General features: G+C 39.5%; 1 protein-coding gene across 8 annotated transcripts in view; it reads left to right on the top strand.

Annotated features, from left to right (window-relative positions):
* vti1a (vesicle transport through interaction with t-SNAREs 1A) overlaps positions 1–18430 on the top strand; it is a 364307-nt gene that overhangs the window by 327078 nt on the left and 18799 nt on the right. The window lies entirely within an intron of this gene.

Raw genomic sequence — 18430 nt, 5'->3', positions numbered from 1 at the left:
AATCTAGCCCTAGTCTTTGCTGTAGTGCTTTCCCTCCGATCTGCCAGTCTGAGATTGCAACCTTTTCAGAGTCACACACACTAGCTCATGTTCTCACATCTGTGTGGCATGCTGCATTAATGAATTAATTGCTGCATTACCAGACTGCCATGTTTATCTTTTTTTAAAAGTCTGTCCAAGGAATATCTATCAACAATCTATTTAAAAGAGGAGCCACAATACAATAAACTGCCTCTAGATGTCTGCAATGCACTTTTATATTTACAACTTCCAAAGATCGCAGTCAGTTTGCATCAAGGTGGTCTAAGCGAAAGTACTGCCCAGTGTTTGTAGTCCTGACTTCACTGAGTTCATGTATTGGGGGATTGAACCCCTGCCCTTCACACACACTTTTGTCCTAACAGGGAACAAACATTTTGGAAGCTAAATTAGCCTGATACAAATATCCTGCTTTACAGTCTCAATCAAGACCAAGAGTTATTTGCAGCATGAGAATAAATAAGTCTGCACTATTTATATTGAATCATTGATGCTAATTTGTAGTGTAGGGATTTGGACTCTATACAAAATTCCAGAGTAAGAAAATTCTTGTCAAGGAATAACCATATTTCAAAAAGGACAATCACTACTTTAGATTGCAGACGGTTTATTAGACAATAAAGATTGATATTTAACATTTCACTAGTCGAGGCATGGTACAATACAAAAGTTCAACTTGTCTCGGTCTGTCATTCCCATTTTTTACAGGGCTTCTGAGACCTTCTCCTCTTGATTTCTTGAACCTAGTCTCTTGACTCACGACATCTTTTGCGATTTTAGTAAGTTAACTTAACTATAAAGTACGTATAACTCCCTTTGCAGCTTTAAGACTTTTTGCCTAGTGGATCCTTATCCAACCCACAACTTCCCAGTCTACCTACTACTACGTAGTACTACCAGCTCACCTTAACTGCTGAAGCTACGTACTTCACAGCTGCCTGCCGAGCGTTTTTCTCTTTCTCTCTCTCTCGCGCGCGGGCTCTCTCTCTCTCTCTCAGCGCAACTTCTTTAGCCCTGGCAATCCTGTATATACTGGAACTACTGATCTCTAATATTGGATTCTTATGGCAATCCACAACCCTGTGATTGTTACTTTAATCACCTACTCGTATCGTTTTTTGCAGCATTGTGTCCAAGTATGTTTACCTGTGTCAACACAACCAATAACTGCAAAACCAATATTTGCTAATCTTCACCAATGGGAAGAGTGCTCCTAGCTTCCCCACAACAATCTAACTTTAATTTGTATTTCTCAACCAGAGGTCCTGAGAACATTCTAGACCCAGGACCATTCTTCTAGGCAATCAGCTTCACAGCCTTGCTTTTCCTTCTAATTGCTAAACTATAAGTGTATTTTTTGACCAGAGGCCCTGGAACATTAAATCTTCAACCCACTTTTCTGGCCAATCAGCATGTAACTTTGGTTACACTTTACTGCTAAGCTAGACTCGCTGGAGCTCAAATGTGCAAATGTGTCCCTGCTGTAAGTTCAGTTCACTCCTAAAGAACCCACATGTTCTTTCTTAAAGTAACATCAAAGTATTTGGCACTTAGAGATGTCAACTTTAAGACTCCTTGACAACATACCCCAAAATCTATGAATCATCCCAATAAGATTTTTCATCACTAAGCTTATGTAATTAATTTAATAATTTCGGTCTTATCAATTACACAATATGCCAGTGAGGCAAAATCCAACAGTGAGCGGAATTTTCTGCCTGTCGGGCGGGCGGGGAGCTGATCCCCGCCAGAGAAGTGGGCCCCGCCGCCATTGTACGTGGGAGGGCCAATTAAGGCCTGCCCAGTGTGACGTCCAGCGAGAAGTGCTATGCGCTTCCTGTGCAGGTGGGGGGGATTCCCCAAAAGTGAGAGTGCGCTCATTCGCGCATGCGCATGAAAGAGTGCACATCTCCCTGAGGCTAAGTGCTGCCTCAAGGAGATCGTTTACACATTTAAAAATATTAAAAATAGAAAAAAAAAATTGTTAACATGTCCCCCTCATGTGACAATGTAATATGAGATGGGACATGTTCATAATTTACATATTAAGTTCATTAAACTTTTTTAAACCCTGGTGGATGAAGTTTCCATGTTTTTTCTATTCCCTGCCGGGGCTTCTGGCCTGTCCACCAACCTTAATTGTATAATTGATCCTGTCAATGGCCTCAATTGGCCATTGACAGGTCGGCAGGCCCCGCAGCTGATTTTGCAGCGGGCCCGCCTTCCTCAAAATTTAAATGGGGCAGGGTGACATCAGGGGTTCTGCCTGACATCATCCCACGTCATTTTACGCATCGGCGAGCGGGCCCCGCCCCCTACTCACTGACAGCAAAATTCTGCCCAGTAAGCCTGTAACTTTTTAATACTTTTTTTTTGCAGTAAGTATAGTATAAAAGGAAGCTGAGTTGATAAATCTTTTCACTCAATGGTAGAAGACTATGTCTGTAACTTTTTAATACATTTTTTTTTGCAGTATTCTAGAAATATCTGTTAAGATCCAGTTTTGCTCAAGATCCAGTTAGCTTGCAAACAACTTATTTAAGGGGTTCCACTTGGTATGGTGTCTTAAGATGGAATATCTTGGTGAAATATCATAAATTATCTTTCAGTGTAACTGTCCCTGTCAGTGATAGTTTCACACATTGTATTTTCTTGTAAGATTATCCCCTTCCCATTGCTTCACTTGAAGCCAGATAACAAATGACAGCCATAATGGAAGATACATGAAAAGTTGGAAATAGAAAGTGCTGCCTTGAATGGCATAAATTGACAGCTGCAATGGAAGTTAAGAGCTTATGTGACAAAACACTGTGGGTAGCAGAAGACATAAGTGCAAACAAAAGCGCAACATTTGGGTACATTGTGAAGAATAAAAGATATGTGGGCTTATGATTTTAGAACCCCTCTGATTTCTCACAGCCTTGTAATACTTTCCCAGCTATCATTTATCTGTCCACCAATTGACTTTAGTCAATTAAAGATGCAGATGATTTTAGTGTCATGATATTTTTTCCTTGGGGACATAGGAAAGCATGCAAAGAGATTTTATAAAGGGACTTGGTGAAAGGAAAATGTTGAATATTTTTTATAAGTATGAAGAGTTCAAAGCCTAGAGAATTATAGTGGCTGCTGAATATGTGCTGGATTGCTGATCATGGACATATTATCTGCTCCAGATTGTCCTCTCTGCTCCTTTTGTTGGATTTTACCAGTGTGTTTAAACAGTGAGCATCAATGGGCCATACAGTTGTAGAGAACACAACACTGCATCAACTTCTCACTTTCCAGTGAGGATCACTGAAATAGGAATGGGAAATCGGCTATGTTTTTCACTTTCTCTCTCACTGAGGCCAGAGAGCCCCATCTTTTGCTTGCAGTGAGATCGCGGGCTTGGATTCAAATCTGGCACCTTCTGCTCAGTACAGTATGTCTCATATCCGGTTTTACCTTCAATCGATGACCCGTTTGAGAATTGTCATATAAGTTTAAGATGGCCTGTTTTTTTGGCCTACATACTAATTTTCAAAAGTGACGAGCCTCGCTCATAGATTTAAATGCTAACTCTACCCAGTCGACCACATGATGCACAGTGATCAGATCGTCACATGATGCGTGTATGTGCCCTTGCATGAATATCATACAAAGCTGATTAAACTTTGTTTCTTTCCTGCTCCCCTTCCCCCAGTCAATTAATTTAAATTTTCATTCTGCTATTTCAGACTAATACAGTTTGACACCCTTAGTGAGCATTTTATTGTAGAGACTTTAGGGAGCATTTTATTGTAATAGATTAATACAGCGATTTTTTTTTTCAAAGCACTCATTACATTTTTCAAGCATTTTGTTCGTTTAGCATTCACCAGCACACATGCTGCACTTGAGTCAGATATGACTTTCTAGAGAGAAAAAATAAACACTGTGCTGTGTAAAAAAAAAAGCAGCCTAATTCAGTCTGGAGCCATGCAGGTAATTTTCCCTTCAGCATTTTTGCTTGGCTAAGACAGGTTGGGCTGTGATTGCAGTCGCCCTGTCTGCTCAATCTGGCATGGCTTACATACCAGGGGCACATTTTGTTACAGCACAGACAGGAAGATGATCTGATTGGCCTGGATCCAGAGTATGTTCTCAAAGGTTCCTTTGATTGAGAGTCATTTGGGCACAGTATAGTTAATGCTGTGTGCTCCCCTCATTCAAAAATGGGCATTTAACTTGCAGGAAAAAATGAACTAGGTTAGGCACAGGTCCAATTTCAGTATTCTCATTTTGAAAATGTTATTAGTCATACCGATAGATATCGGGACTAATATTTGCCAAATATGTAAGAAATGGCAAATGCACGCCCATTAGTGCAATTAAACTAGAATTACAATAACATCGTTGTCTTTGTCAGTTTTTTTTTAATGGGTGGAGTAAAACCACACATTTAAACATTAAGAGCAATTTCTTTCTGTCATACAATAGATATTGTAACTGCCTTAGTTGCCTTGAACACACAGAAATACCCAGGTATTATCTGGAGTGTATATATAGAGAGGCTTGGATCATGATTAAGTTCGGCTGAGTTTTGATTTAAACTTTATAAAAGAGCAATATTGTTAGCGTGAGTTTTTTTAAAAATTGATGTTTGTCCCTCAATGTAATTAGCACCTTCGCAAAGGTTAAGGATTGAGCCATTGACCCATGCATTTAAGTGTAAAAGTTTGAAAAGTAAACAACTTCAGGAAAAGATCAATTTTCGACCAATGAAATAAAATTCATATTTAAAGATATATTAAAGCTGCAACAAGGTGTTTGGGGAAAAAGTGGTTTGAGTTGAGGTCAGAAGTATATTTCCATAGAAAATATTTCAAATGTGAGAGCCTGAGGGCAACAGTTACAGATAGAAAGATATAAAGAGCGAATGCAAAATGAGTAATCAGACCTACCCACTCTTCATTTGTTCGCCATCTCAGATAAATAAGATTAATTAGTAATGACATTGAAATCAAATTATTTCCTGTAAAGGCAATCACTTCGAAAAGATCCTCATCATTATTAAAATAAATGTGTGAAGATATATCTATAATACTTTATAAAATATGAATGTACTTAATTGAAAGCCTAATTTTTAAAATTAGCACCGATTTAGTGCCAGTTCCCAGATTGATTGATATACTACACTTCGAACTCCGTAGCAATGCACATTACACTTCTGAGTTGGTGATTAGTTTGCGACATACTGTTTAATTGTAGATCCAATAACAGACAGGTTGACATATGTCCAATGCTGTAATAATTTACAGTGTGCAATTTGGACCCACTGTATGTTGCAGTATGATGCATATATTCCAAAGTGTTTAAGGCCTTAAGCCACAGATTTCAGCATTGCAATCACTGAAGCATGTTTCTAATCGCAGGAGAAAAGTGGACAAAAGGTTTTCTTTGGTGATGACCTGTAAAAAGTATAGTTCTTTGCATTCTTCTTAACACTGGTAGAATATTTGAAGCGAACTATGTCTAGAGTCATAAAAGAACAGCTTATATTAGACCAGACTGGATTGATATTTGGGTAGTCTTTTATATTTATATTTGCGCATATCATGTATTTCATAATTATGCAGGTTGCTATGCTGCTTGAGCTAAGGTTGTCACTAGGGCTCCAGTAAAGAGTAAAGCTGGGTGTGCCCTCTTGAATTAAGAAAAACGCCCTGCATTATAATTGGAATTTAGATTTAGTCATACCAGACATAGGATGTGTGTGGCACAAGCATGTTTAACTGGGATGAGGTATTGATAGTTAAGAGATCTATCAGTACTGTGTTGGGAACAATTTAAGGTGTTGAATCAAATGTATTGCACACTACAAGAAAGATTATCACACAACATCAAAGCATAAAGATTTAAATGTGATTTTTCTTACAGGGATGTTGATATCACATTGAATAAATCTATCAACACTGGATATGATATCAAAAAGGAGGGTTGTAATCCATCTATATAACGAGAACCATGTATGTTACAACTTAAGTGAAAATTCCACATGCCAAATGTGCCTGTTACGTTTGTATTCGTTCAATAATTGCTATCTGTTAATGTAACCATGGCCTGAATTTTTCAGTCGGTGGGTGGGCTTGGCGGGAGCAGGCAGGGGGCGGCCACGGGGCCACTCAGCGCCTGCGATTGGCGCTGCACCGCTATTCTACACAGGCAGGCCAGTTAAGGCCCGCCCAGTGTAAAATGTGAGCCATAGCGCTCAGCGCTACCTGTGCAGGCAGGGGGAGGAGAGAGAGTCGGGGCCAGAGTTCTTTCGCACAAATGCATGGAGCTCCCTCAGGGAGATTGAAACGCTTTTGAAATAAATAAATACATGGTTTGAAAATATAATTGAACTTGTCCCCTGATGTGACTGTATCACATGAGATGGGAGATGACTTTATATTTCAGAACTTTTTTTTATTTAAGTGATAAAAGCTTTAGAAAACCTCATCCCGCTCATGGATGAGGTTTCCTAAAAACTGTGAAGGCCGCTTAGCCTTTTCGCCTGCCCACCAACCTTAAGGTTGGACGGGCAGCATAAACAATTACATTAATTAATTCGTTAATGGCCTCAATAGGCCTATCAGTTATTGGCAGGTGCACGAAACATCGTGAGACAGTGCGATAATGTCGGGACACATGCCCGACGTCATTATGCGTCATTTTGCGCACCACCTGTCGAGCCCGCCCTCGCACGCCGACTGAAAAGTTCAGGCCCATGAAAAACTACCACCATCTTCAACAACTTGGACTTATAGTAAATTGATGTCGCAAAATGGTGCTTGGCACTTCACAGGAGAATTATCAAACAAAATTTAACAACTAGATAGGGGTAGGTTTTAACGTGCATCTTAAAGGATGAAATTAAGGTAGAAAGGTTTAGGGAGGGAATTCCAGACCGTAAGAACTTGACAGCTGACAGCACAGCCACCACCGGTGGAGGGATTAAAATTGGGGATGCCCATCCGCCCAGAGAAGCACAATATCTGAGGGTTTTTGGGCTGGAGGAAGTTAGAAATAGGGAGGGATTTGAAAACAACATGAGAATTTTAAAATTGAGGCTTTGCTTAACCAGGAGGCAGTGTAGGTCAGCAAACACCAAGGGTGATGGTGAAAGGGACTTGTGAGTTAAGACACGGGCAGCAGAGCTTTGGTTGAGCTCAAGTTTACGGAGATTAGAATGTGCGAAAACGGCCAGAAGTGTGTTGGAATACCATACAGGAATTAGTAACCCACTCAAAACCAGCCACTCAGTTGTCCATTTTCTTCTCTCAACACTAGCATTGTGAAATCAGAAAGCATCACAAAGCAAGTAAGCCAGTCAGGTTGCTGAAACTACTTTTTGCTAGAATCTTTCCATAGCCATATAGTATTTCCATTTAGCTAACTTAAAGCAGCTTTAAAAAAATCTGGAGTATTGGCAGACAAAAAAACTTAGACAATTCATAGAGAAACCTGGCCAATGGTCTTTTGAGACAGGCCTCCACTGTCTTAGGAAGCCAGTACTCGAGCTTTGTTCAACCATCCTGATATTTTAAGTCCTTCATGCTTCCCGTTCACGAGCAACTTCAGTGCCTAAAGCCAACGGGTTCTGATCCAGGAATTCCACACATATGTTTTACCATCAGCAAAGCCAACTGTAAAGAGTTGCAAGAGGGCCATGAAAGTGACCATATTGAGAATTGTGCAGGGGAACATGAGGCCCTGATCCTGAGTTGTGGGGAAACTAAAATAAAATAAATTAAATCAGCATAATAAGATCACCTGAAACCATTGCTCCTGCAATCTGTTGAAGTATCGACACAAAGTACTTGTTGACAACAAGTTGCATAAATTTGTGAACCAAGAGGCAGTGTCTTATGGATAAGTAAAAACAAAAACAGAATTACCTGGAAAAACTCAGCAGGTCTGGCAGCATCGGCGGAAAAAAAAAGAGTTGACGTTTTGAGTCCTCATGACCCTTCGACAGAACTTGAGTGAGTCCAAGAAAGGGTGAAATATAAGCTGGTTTAAGGTATGTGTGTGTGTGTGTGTGTGTGTGTGTGTGTGTGTGTGTGTGTGTGTGTGTGGGGGGGTGGGGGGAGAGAGAGAGAAGTGGAGGGGGTTGGTGTGGTTGTAGGGACAAACAAGCAGTGAATGGATAAGTGTTTGGTAACATTTTGGAAGGCAATGAAAGGCTCTGTGAGGAGGCATACAGAAAATGCAATTTCAAAACCACAAAGAATCAGAAGGTGTTGAAGAACAAAAGATACAGCTCGCTGAGTCACACCTAAGAAAATGTGTAAGTAATACAATAAAACGTTGTTTTATGTAACAATGGCCCGAATCTTCCGAGAGATGACAGTCCCCATCAGATTGTCACTCCACTGCTACCTTTCTGGGCCACACCCTAGATCTGCATTTCTGGCTGGGATTTCTGATCCTGGTTTCTCTTGAAATGCGGAGTTAGCTGAAATGGAGCTGCTTCTTTGTAGCGCGAATCATTTTAAAGCACTAACTGCCCTATACTGGTAAGTGAAGAGTACAAATGTCTCGAAGCTTCGGAGAGAAGGCAAGTGTGTAAGAGGGTAGGATGGTGGGGTGGTAGGTGGGTGAGGTGATGGGTGGCAGGTGGGTAGAGTGGCAAGCAGGTGACGTGGTAGGGTCAGGAGAGAGATGAGGTGTTGGGGCAGTCAGATAGTGGGGTTGGGTCTGGGGAGTGAGGGATCGGAGGGGAGATTGGGGTTCGGGACCAGTAGGCGGTGTCACTTTGAGTGATTGGAGCCAGTTGTATAGTTACCCAGGAGTTAGACTAGAATTCTCCTGTCTAACATTTCCTGCGTAACTACTCAGGTAAATAAGTTGGAACCGTTCAATGTCTCCAAGTCTAGCTCAGCATTGGAGATTTTTGAAAATGGTTCCAGGGAGCCAGCGAATTTCCCTTGGAATCTAAGGCTTTCTGGGTAATTCCCATGGGGTCTTCCATGGGTGCATTGGGACTTATGAGGGGTTCTGTCGCACATCTCCTGAGGTACGTCCAGCCTCTGACTATCTGGAAACAGATCTGAGCCAACGTTCACTGATTCATTGTGAGTACTCCAGGAACTCACCTGGAGTATTGTGTATAGTTCTGGGTGCCACGTTTTTGGAAGGATGTGAACACATTGGAGAGAGTGCAGAAGAGGTTTACAAGAATGGTTCCAGGGATGCGAAACTTCAGTTACGAAGATAGATTGGAGAGGTTGGGACTGTTCTCCTTGGAGAGAAGAAGGCTAAGAGGAGATTTGGCAGAGATGTTCAAAATCATGAGGGGGCTGGACAGTGTAGATGGGGAGAAGCTGTTCCCACTCGTAAAAGGATCAAGAACGAGAGGGCACAGACTTAAAGTATTTACAAAAGAAGCAAATGTGATATGAGAAAAAACTTTTCACACAAGTTATTTGGGTCTGGAATGCACTGCCTGGAAGTGTGGTGGAGGCAGGTTCAATTGAGGCATTCAAGAGAGCATGAGATGATTATTTGAATAGAAACAATGTGCAGGGGTACAGGGAAAAGGCAGGGCAACGGCACTAGGTCATAATGCTCATTTGGAGAGCTGGTGCAGACACGATGGGCCGAATGGCCTCCTTCTGCGCCGTTAAAGTTCTGTGAACCTGTGAACTATGTTATTAGTATCATGTGAGTGCAGCAGTCCTAGGTTTATATCAGAGGTATTGGGCCAGAATTTGCTGGTTTGTGGCATATTTGTGCATAAACATTAGTTAGGCTTTTTCCTGCACCCTTTAGCTCAAAAGGTGTTTAGACCCTAATTTGCTGGAAGTGTGAGCTAATAATCTGATGAAAGACTTGTGGGACAAACAGTGCATCTCTATAACCAAGGATATTTAAGGATTGATAAAGGAACAGCCACAGCTGAAGGAAGGTACATTTGCTTCAAATCAGGTACAGAAAGAGAAGTAAAGAAGGGAAAATTTATTGACTTAAGAGAGAGAGAAAAAAAACAAGAAGGAAAAGTAACAAAAATAAAAAAATTATATTTTTATATTTCCAACACTGCCTGAAATGAAATTCCACCATTTTAATTGTTGACTTTCTGGGAAAGAGAGATTGATTGGCAGTAATTACCATTTATCACATTGCTAAAGTACTTATGTGTTAATTACTAGTCTTTAATTTCTGTATTGAGTTTAATGCGCAAATCCAACAAGTTCTTAAAAATAAAAGGGAGACTTAGGACAAGACCATGTTTGTGTGAAGCATGCAGCGGAGCAATGTGAATAGACCAAGTTCTGGAGATACATACATAATTCACTAACTGTTAATTCCCTGAACTTTATAGTCGAATTGCACATTAATAATATGTCATTCACACACTCGATTTCCAGATCAATATCTCTCCAGTGAATTACCTGGAAGCACCACGACTTTTAAAAAATTGTACTTTTTCAATCCTGAACATCATTTCTACTTTTTTGTTCATATCATTATATTTCTATAATGAGGAACCCTGAACTAAGCAGGAACATGGACAGAAGGATTTTTAGGAGGCCTCTTGTTGTTTGGATGTAATCAGGATTGTTAGAATGTTAGGGTGGATGAAGAATGAAGAGGCTTCCGGCAATGTGTGGGGTAGCAGACCAGAGAAACTCTTGAGAAATTATGATGGAAAGGCTGACAGCCTTGGCACACTGGCCATTGCAGCAGCATTTATGGATTGCCCAGTGGCCAATTCTGTTATCTCCAGAAGTGGCTTTGGTGGTTGGCCTACCTTTGTTTGCTAAATTATTACTAACTAGTATTCTAATGTTTGTGAATAGATGAAAATTCTATGAAGCCCCATTCTGTCTGTTGTAAATTGCAATTGTGTTTGCATGCAGTAATCAATTTGATTACCTAAATTAACGTGATGTAAAAATGATACCCAGTGTGTCAGGACATAGAGTATTAATCCGTAAAAAGCTATTTTCGCCTTTTGTAACCTACGCGAGTTCTCTTTAATCAACAACATAATGTAAAATGTATGATTGTAAATAGCCAAATTTTGATATATCTTTTAAGAGCAGACCCAATTTAACAGAGGTGATTATTTTCAAATGTGTGTCTTATTTGTTGTCTAAATTATCCCTTTACATTTTCCAAATGCACCTCTTGTGTTTAAAAAGACTGACAGAAGTAGACATGCTTTCCAGCGATGAGGTAGCAGTTTCAAAAAGTGCAGGCTTCAGCTAAAGTAGAACACAGCGCAAACAAAAGATTAAACTGCTTGCTTTTTTTGCAGTATTCTGCAATATTACCCTTAATTAAAAGGGATGGGCATATTGCAATTTTGAGTTTTGCTGGTAAACACTCAAGACACTGATCAGCTGGTTGTAAAAATAAAGTAAACGCAAAAGTACTATCCAAATACAGCCATCTATGTGTGTGCTATCATGTGCTGTGCATGGTACCCTTAGTGGGAAAAACCTTTTAATTAGCGTGTACAACTGTCTTACAGTTCAGTTCATATCCCATGAGAGCATTTGATTGCCATAGATTTTATTGCAGAACTTGGCACAGCTCCAGCCACAGCCTGGAATTTGTTAGTCTAATGGGGTGCAAAGTCTATTGATTGTGGTCTCCAGGGTAATAACCAAATAGAACAGGAGCAACAAGTCAATAACATTGTTGTTTCTACAAACTCTATTCACTTGTGGTGTTGGATTATTTTACAATGCAGAATGTAGTCACCAGAAAATCAGGATGTCTGATATGATGTGTTGTGTGTGGACTTTTTAAAACTTTCTTAAGATTGACTGGAAATACATAAAAAGAATTGAAGACAAAGGATTATGAAGTTGAAGTGAGGTAAAGCAGTCTAGTAGACTACAAAATCAAAGAGATTAAACCATGAGCATATCACCAATATAGTCTGAGCATTTGCCCATCGTGCAGAAAGACTGATACGATACAAAAGGAAGTGATAAGGAGCTATTTACTGTTATATATGTCTGCTTTAAATCTTCTAACTCCTCTGAAATGGCGGATTTGTATTTGACAGATCTATAGAAATGACATTAGATATTATTATTTTATACCTTTTCATCACGGTGTGACTTTTAACATGTAAACTGAGAAAAACTGCCACTCGTTTTATACAATTCTGATAGTTGTTGAGGGCAGTGGTGCCTATATATTCTCCTATGGGCTAACATGGGCAACAAATTGGGTCCCATTTTATATTTCACCCCTCTTCTAATATTCATTCAGTTCTGTTGAAGGGTCATGAGGACTCGAAACATCAACTCTTTTCTTCTCCACCAATGTTGCCAGACTTGCTGAGTTTTTCCAGGTAATTCTGTTTTTATTTCCCATTTTGGGTTACCTGAGTATGCTAGAAAACTAATGCTATGACTACACAGGATAAATTTCAACCTAGCTCATCTCGTCCAAGGCCCTAAATAAAGTCTACATGTTTCCCTACAGGGAAAGGAAGCATAATTTTCAATTGTTCCTGCACACCTCCTGGCAGGCATCTATTGGGAAAAACATTGCAATCCCGCACTATCCAGGGATGTGGGGAGAGGCTAAATCAGGAAAGTGAAAAATAATAGGCAAATAACTTGAAGTTATAATTTTTTTTTTAATTCCAAAGTTTCCCCTTATTCATTTGGCAGTGGGGTTGGTGATTCTCTTCCAATTCTTTGTAATTACTGATCTTTATTAATGTAAACTTTGATATATTTATTTAACTCTGAACTGTTACCCATTGATGTAGGTGGGGCTGACACCACAGGCTCCAGGCTGACAGCAGCCTGTTTTCAGTCAGGCTACACACACCTAGGCCAACAGTCTCAGCCGAAAGTCTGGATTAACTATGCAGTAAAATAAATTTAGTTTTATGTGCACAAACGGCAAATTTCACTTTCACATCTAGTGAATGTTCAAATTCCTAGTTTGAATGTTTACATGAAAAGGAAAAAATTTCATTCAGAATAGACTTCATTCATGGTGCCCCAGGTTAAAAAAGTTTTGGGGTTTAGTATGGTGACTATATGTAGTAAAATAAATAAGAAACAAAGAATAAATATACTGCTTTGTATTTGATTTAGGGGTTGATTCCCTCTTTAAACATTAACAACTCAAGAAAATATTTTTTCTGAGAATTGCATAAGAACCATAATATATAATACATATGGATGTATAGACTGCACGATGAATTTTTATGACCACATAAAACAAAAAAGCAGACAGTTGCATTCATAATTTAATGTTTTATTATGTAAAATGTAAATGGAATATTCAAAACAACTGTATGGATGCAGAAAATATTCCATCTTAAATGCAATCCATTGAGACTTCATCGCTCCTAAGATACCAAGTCTCACTTACAATGCAGAATTTATTCCACCAGCGTGGTCCCCACTGGCTGTCTATGTCTATTTATGCTGGAATTTATTTATAAATCAAGGCATCCATTCAGGCCTAACCAATGCCACCAAAGTAAATTAGCTGGTCATTTATCTCCTGACTTTGCAGGACCTTACACTGTGCAAATTGGTTAGTTACGTAACAGCAGGGATTACAACTTCAAAACACATTCATAGCTCTTGAAACGTTTGTCACTTTAAGCCATCCTGAGAACATGAAAACCAATATATCAGTCCAAATTCTATTACTCACTTGGTAGATGTTACACATGTGGATTTTTAGTGCATTTTTACTGCCAGTTTGGTGTTGCTTATGGTCCACAGAAAATAGCCTCGAAAAGACCCAAAAGTTAACTAGAAACCTAAGAGGACAAACCAGCAACTAATCTGTAAGAAGGGGACAAACTCTTAAGTACCATTGCAGCAGGATCTGTCCTGTCTGTTGGCACCATGAGTTGCTAGGTGAGGTTTTCATATGGCAGGTTAGGTGCTGGGTAGACTAATTACACAAAGGTTCCTACTTCAAATGTAATAGGAGGACCCTTAATTAAAAATGTTAATAGTGTTTTCAGTGCTTTCGGCAAGTGACCTGGACACCTACTGAGCAACCCCCTCAGCCCTGCCCCAAATTCCAGAATTCCTTCTTCCAACACTTTGTATATGGTTGTGCATTGAATGAAATTATCCAAACATTAACTCGTACTGGAACTTGCGTACTTCAGTATATTAAATGTAATTGATTTAGAACCTGAATTTTCCCATTTAAGTTCTGAACCGCCTAGTAACTCATTAATTAAAACCAGCATGGAACTTAGCCATTCTGACCACTTGGTTTCATGTTCAACTCCTTGTCTAGCTAATCTCAACCTGCATGACAATGCTACAGTTGCCTTCACCATTTCTGAATTATTGAAGCAAAAGTCCAACAGACTTCCCAGTTCTGATTTACCATCATTTGACTTCTGCTTCTTGCATTTGTGTCTATGTTGGGATACATTTGAGCTATAGTGTGATCTCCCCCTATGTCAGTTAACCGGTCAAAATTTGCTGTTTGGCTCACACAAAAAGCAGGGTCCCTTGGATAAGGTACCAGAAGCCAGACAGTGCTCAAGAGATCATACACCACGAGGAGTTAGTGTGTTGAAGATTTGGATAGTTAAAGGGAGAAAGCTGTTAGATAAGGAAAACAAAGAATATTGACCAGGAGCAAATCTTAAACTTTAATTCTGACGCAGTTAACATGAGCTGCAGAGAGTCCAACAGAATCACATTCGGAGCTTTCCAGAAAATGAACTGGAGGCCATGAAGATAGAAACTGAGGCTCCAGAGATTAAATTAGCAGCGACAGACAGACTTCTTCACAAGATTTGATCACCTCACACCAACCACATGGCCTGTAGAAAATTAGACCCACACATAATGGTCATTCCTTCAAGTTAAAAATATTTTTAATCTAAGATCTCCCCAATTAGCAATTGCACCAACCAAAGTAAAAATATATATGCTTTTTGAAAACCAGCAAAGTCCCAGGTTCAGTCCTTGGCCTGTGTTAATTGATCTGAAGCAGGGCAAGACTTGAGCCTTAACAAAATGATCGCTATGTCTCTGTGCTGGGAAAGGGGAACATCAGAGTTTCCAGTGGATAATGAATTAGAACAGCATTGGTCTTTACAATAATGCCCTTTAGTGTTGAATAACACTATGGTAACACGTTGGTCAGTTCCCACATAAAAAATGATCAACTGAGCAAGCAGAGGGCAGCTGCACCCCCTTGTAATTGCCATAATCCCTCGTGCCTTCAAGAGATGCGGGAAAAAACTTGATATTAATCCCAAAAGTTAAGCAATAAGGTGTGGTATATTGTACACATCTTGGGAGTAGTGGTTTTCCTATAATTAAACCACTTCACACCAACAGACTAAATTACTCACTATACCACCCAGCTCTTAATTTCTGTAATTGAGCATCACTTGACCGTTTATTTTTAAATGTGAGGATATCTCTACTGGATCCAATCCAGACTATGTTTTTACCTGATAAGTTAAATTCCAAAATAGGTTCTTCCCTCAACATTGACATCCTAAATCCTCTAGGCACCAGAGAACTGCTGTGACAAAACTTGTTTCCTGATCCTCTGAGAGGTTTTTTGCAAGTGCCCTGACAACACCCTTCATGTGAGGGAAAGAAACAGCACATGAGCTGAAACTCTTAACAAGCAACCTTCCATATCATCCAGAATAGAAACATTGGCTAGGTTCCCTAGTGACCCTTCCCTTCAACTTTTTGGCAAGCACTTTACTAAATCCATGATTTCATACCACATTAAAATGTGGATTGGGAAAATCTTCTCAAACAAGTGACTCCATATCTTCAGGGAAAGTGTTTTGTAAACTAGGTATCATACAGTGCAGAGTGCAGTGCATTTCATGCCTGCATCCCTGCCTGTTTTGGCTATTTGGTAAATATTGTGTTTGCACAGATAAGACAACACTGTGCTTCACAATGTGCTGCCCTCAACGTCTCATGAATCAATTTCATATTATTTCTGACCCCCTCTGACACTCTATACCCAGTCCTAACTTTTGAGACCATCCAATCATTATCAGAACCAGTAAAAACAGAGTATTGCCTATAATAGTACTCGGGATGTTGAAATAGTCAATTAATGACCTGTAATTTCCCTTTTGTTTATATGATCAATCTTGAGAGAGAGAGAGAGCTAGCACAGGATAGATAAAGAATTAGGTAGGAATAGCATTTGAGTCGACTCAAAAGTGAACAAAAGTGTTTGAAGTGTGTAAACAAGACAGAAGTGGGGAATTTGAGTCTGAGCGTGAACAAGCAGAGTTGAGTGCTGGTGGGTTCAGTTGAAAAGTAGAAAAATAAAAGAAATGTGCCTACAAAACACAAATTAATTTAGAGGAAATGTTTGCTGCTAAAGGAGATTTATTATAATGAGTAATCATGTCATCCTGCGTAATAACATTCCCAGCTGTGCGTGTTTAAGTATCAGTAACAGTGAGGACTGTTCTCGCAATGTATATAACCCATTAAATACAAAGGTAACTTTAGATCAGATCTTCTTTTCCGCCAAATATGCATGTTAAACTCCCCTCCCATCTGTTCCTAACTCACTTGGGTAAAGAATACAATAAAACAAATATTGACTGTAGTTATCTACTAATGAATGCTGAGTTACTGCCCAAGGTACAGAATGAATCTTTGGAATTCACCATTGACCTCAACTTTCAGCTCTTGAGCATGTTGCTGAGTCAAAGGGTTGGAGCATGATGTTCAAAAGTAGCCAGTAGTTGTAGATTATTAATAATTCTCTGTAGAACAATAAGATCACAGGACAACAATAAATAAACTTCTTCAGCTCTGTAAGTTGCACTGACATGAAGTGGCTTTGCCTGTGCATTGACACATGCTATATAGTATGCTTTGGATGTAATGTTGCCCAAATTGAATTTGGGATGTAGATTGGTTCCAGTTTGGCTTTGCACCAGAACTGCAACCTTACAAAGCACGGTTCAAAAGGTTCCTAGGCAGCCAGTTGGATAGGAACTTTTAAAAACTTTATTTCTAATCTTTTTAATGTTAACAAAGGACCAACTGTTCTATCAGCACATTAACATTAAAATTTAACTGGCAGTCAGACGTTGGCCAGCAGAACTCTACATATTTGTACTTGCATACAAGCACTGAGCTCTATTTCACTTATCGGAGATCAGCGTTAACCCAGCAATGTAACCCGAGTCTTGCAGCTCCATGTGGTACTATTTCAATAACTCTATCCAAAGAAACTATTGACATCTGCATTGAAACAGCAAAATAGTAACTTGCTCTTGGTGCTTATAGTCTTACCGCTGCAATATGTGATTTACTATATCACAGGACTCTATTAATAAAAATGTGGTTCTCTGGCAAAGAGATTTCATTATTTGTTCTGATTTCCCAGAATTGGTCTCTTGTGTACAATACCTTTAACAGCTTTCGCCTTCAGGCATTATAACAGAATTGGTCATTTCTGTAATCCTTGAGGACAATATTTTAGATCACTTGCCCTCAACAGTTTTTTTTACTGTTTACACGAAATGCCTCTGTAACCTGAAAGGTTATTTGAATAATGTAATTCAGCAAAACCTAGTGTGGGTATCAAATTTGGTACAACTGTTGAACAGATGCTGCAGTCACAGTGGATGTTGTGTATCTGCAGAAGCCACAAATATGAATTACAGCTGAAATGGTAAAACAAATAGCCAGACTGTTACGTGATAGCGTGATGTATCGGTGAATTAGAGTGCAGCAAATCTTTGTACGGTAGCGTGACATGTACCTTTGCCAGCAGTGCACGTCCTTGTTCAATTCTTGAGCTCCACTATCAGGAAGGGTCACAGAGTACTGCAGAATTATAACCCCTAATGAGATTTCAATACTTGGCAAACAATAAAACTTTATGGACTGCATAGTTTCAGGGAGTAGTTGCATGGTTATTGTTACACCCTTTCAGCAAACTTGGAGAGTTGAGATCCAGCTGTTCCACAAGTCAGCAGGATTTTATTTTTAAGAATCTGGGCAAATACATGTGTGGTGTGCCAAATATTTTCATATTTATTCTAATGGATTACTCCTTACATCATGTTGCAAACAATTTCTCACTTCGTCTTGCTTTCCACCCACTTAATTCATTAATTGTAACGCCAATTCTATCATTGTCGGATTTTTTATTTGCAATTGTTTTAATGTTACTGCATAGTGAGTCTTGTTTCTGTGTGACCCATTTACTCAGTCATTGCCCCTTTCTCACCTTTGCGAGCTCCAAATTTTTCCACAATGTTTAAATAAACCAGCAATGCAACAGAGTGGCAGACTGTTAAGACTCACTAATTTTGAGCCAGACGAACCTCTCGGGATTTCCCGGGGTATGCCCTTATTGAATATTTGCAGAATACTCCCCATCTATATTGGACCTGCTGCAGCGAATTCCA

The sequence above is a fragment of the Carcharodon carcharias genome, chromosome 17 (assembly GCF_017639515.1).
Source record: "Carcharodon carcharias isolate sCarCar2 chromosome 17, sCarCar2.pri, whole genome shotgun sequence".
In the NCBI taxonomy this organism is placed as follows: Eukaryota; Metazoa; Chordata; class Chondrichthyes; order Lamniformes; family Lamnidae; genus Carcharodon; species Carcharodon carcharias.
Note: the sequence above shows the minus strand (reverse complement) of the source record. Positions and strands in the feature narration are given on the sequence as shown.